General features: G+C 37.3%; 1 long non-coding RNA gene across 1 annotated transcript; it reads right to left on the bottom strand.

The window, feature by feature from the left end:
- Positions 1 to 935: 935 nt before the first annotated feature.
- Positions 936 to 2,998, bottom strand: LOC119189132. The gene is made up of 3 exons (XR_005112267.1): positions 2,833 to 2,998; positions 2,239 to 2,362; positions 936 to 1,350 (listed from the first exon to the last, which is right to left on the bottom strand). It is a non-coding gene; the product is annotated as an uncharacterized LOC119189132 (long non-coding RNA).
- Positions 2,999 to 3,055: the final 57 nt, after the last annotated feature.

The following is a 3,055-nucleotide window of genomic DNA, read 5'->3' as shown; positions in this document are numbered from 1 at the left end:
TTTTTGGTCAGTTTGTAGTTTAATGCGAATATGGTGTGTGTGAGTGTATTTCTGACTATAAGTGTAATGTTATTGCTGCGAATAATTCTCTAAGAGTAATAGCAGTGGCATTAGGGCGCGTAAAATTAAAAATAGTTTTTATTGATATTTACGTTCGAGAGTTACATGTTAGCAGAAATAAAGACGAGTATGTGGTTACATTTATTAACGCACTTGTTGACCCGACAGACGTTGTCCCGGCTTAACTGTGAATTTGCAACGCGCATTCTGTCAATCGCTGACAGTTATTTCAGACAATTGACTGTTAAATTAATATTTTCGTTAAGTTTTCTTAAATTTTCTAATATTCCGCGCAATTTTTTGATTTTTTTCTTTCATAAGAACCTTCCTTCCTTCCTGACAATAACAAACACAAAAAAAAATAGTGAAATTGGTCCAGCCGTTCACGCGTGATGGCGTGACCAAGGGAAATAGGGATTCATTTTTATATACATAGATAAAGAAAAACAAGTATTTCGAAGCGTTTATTTATTATACACAGGAACATCAACAGTTTACACATACAATTAATATTAGTTCAGTTTTCTTAGTATTGTATTGTTCTTATGTGCTTACCAAATAAAGATGTACCAACATTCACAAAATATACACTTATTACAAACAGACTGTCATAATAGTATGACACTAGAAATTAGCGCTTATTTAATCAAGGTAATATGGTTAACAAATTTAAACATTAATATAAAATATTAAAAAAAAAACAACATATAACCAATTCCAAGAACCTGGATATCATATCTTAAACCCACCAAATACCATTTTAATAACATCAATTCCAACATACCATAAATATTATTAATAACAAAATACTTGGTCCACATCGGCTATGGTTTGAGAGAAAAACAATGTCAGCATTTTATTTTTGCATATTTTAAGGAATCGGAGAATATGTCAAGATCAGATAATTTAGTGCACATCATACTATAACTATCGCATGTCCGGTTAAACGGTGAATGGAGCCCTTGATTCGATCTATATGGAGGGCCCTGATGAATTTTGTTTAGTGGGTGTCTGGGAAAATTGTAAGGAACAATTATATTGATTTGTTCCAGTAAATTGCATTCATAAGCTCCACTAAACAGTTTGTGCGTTTTGGAATTTTTAATTTGTTCAGCTACATTCGTGGGCTGACTGTACCAATAAAACACACAAAGACTAGACACACACATATATTACAATAATTGTACTTGATATCAATACGTTACATAATACTGTTAAACGCCGCGCCGAGCCGCGCCGCAGAAGGGTCGATAAGAGGATGATCTCGGCCTATCACGCTCTGGACTGCTTCTGAAATATAACACATAGTAACGTATTGTACAATTCTGTGGTCGATCTAAAGCTGGAGCGTACGGTCAGCCACAAACCTATCTGAATGAATTTGAAAATTCGAACAAAAAATCAATATAATTTTCACAAATTTTACTAAAACAAACTTTGAAGGGTTTATTTGAGATAAAGAAATAAGAATGTTTCTATTGAATTAATGCGTATAAGTGTTTTGAATTAATGGATTTGTTGAGCTACTTTGTGGCTAACTGTACAACAAATTGTCATGCGCGTGTAGGCTGGAATTCCCTAAACGCCCTCATAACCTCTCACTACCCATGCAGTAAGATACAAACACAACATCACACATATGCAACCAGAGCACCCACTTTCCCCAATGTATTCCATGATGTGCTAGGGGCGAGCCTATCGCCATATCGGGCACAAATTCCAGACTCCGGACGGATACTGAGCAGAAAAACAAAACATATCACTTTGCCTGAATCGGGATTCGAACCCAGAACCTCAGAGCGCTGCCGTGCATTCAGTAAACAGTAGGTACGACTACACTATAGGCATAATAATCAGGAAAATGTAATACTAGGTTGATGGTTTGGGCATTTGTAGGGATGGATGATAGGAGAGTGACAAAGAGGACATATAAGGCGAATAAGGCGAATGTGGATGGAAGAGCCGGTAGGGGTCAACAGCACCGAACTCTCGAATGTCAGATGTCATTGTTCGTGAAGTCCAGGTCAAGTACCCTGAACGGGCGGGAATGCATGAAAAGATTGATAGAGTGGAGGAAGAGAGAGAAGTATGCCAAAATCGCACGAGGTAGCAATCTATAGTCTCTGCCTACCCCTATTTAGAGGCGAGATATCATGTATGTATATACGTAATAGTTACCTGTTTATATTGGCTGAATTAATCAACTTCCTCATCCTCCGCTGGAGGTGAGACTAATAAACTCCCGTCAAATGTCGGCCGTAGTATTTCGTTATTTGGGATTTGCGATAATTGTTCAATCCACCTACAATTAATTAAATATATTGGTAAAAATGTGGTTACCTTATCTTTTCCCCCACAATTCCTATCCCCAGATATCGCCTCCCAACTTTCCTTCAGGGCCCTTCAGCCGCTAAGCCTGGGGATTCCAGTATTCTATACGCAGGTTTCCTCCTGTGTTGACTGCGGGGTTGATACTCAAAAAAAATAGTGTGTCATCAATCCACACTATTTAGACCCCATTCGCTCACCATCAGGTTCAATGGGGACTTAAATTAAATAAAATGAGTGAAGTGTTTCATATAACTAGACGAGCATGCCGTTCGCCTGATGGTAAGCGATACGACCGCCCATAAACAGTAAAAACACCACCACCAACCACCTTGAATTACAGTATTGTTTGGTATTCCACTGCGCTCGCCATTCTGAGACATGAGATGTCTTATAATGTCCATTTATCTTTCGTCATTAATTAAATATAATAAATATACTTACTGACTATTACGTATATCGGAATTTCTTCCTAAATCATTGTTCCGCACATCATGAACATGATATTGATGTCTTTTGAAGCGGCTTCCACTAGCTAGATCCGTAGTTTTTTTTTCGGTTACCCGGTTCCATTTCTTTGTGTTTAGTGGAAAACAGTCTGCATCGTTCAGGATTCTGGAATTAAAATAGAATATAAGTATACATGCTTACACTAAAGACTTGTGTG

Source organism: Manduca sexta, chromosome 2, assembly GCF_014839805.1.
Source record: "Manduca sexta isolate Smith_Timp_Sample1 chromosome 2, JHU_Msex_v1.0, whole genome shotgun sequence".
Classification (NCBI taxonomy): Eukaryota; Metazoa; Arthropoda; class Insecta; order Lepidoptera; family Sphingidae; genus Manduca; species Manduca sexta.
Note: the sequence above shows the minus strand (reverse complement) of the source record. Positions and strands in the feature narration are given on the sequence as shown.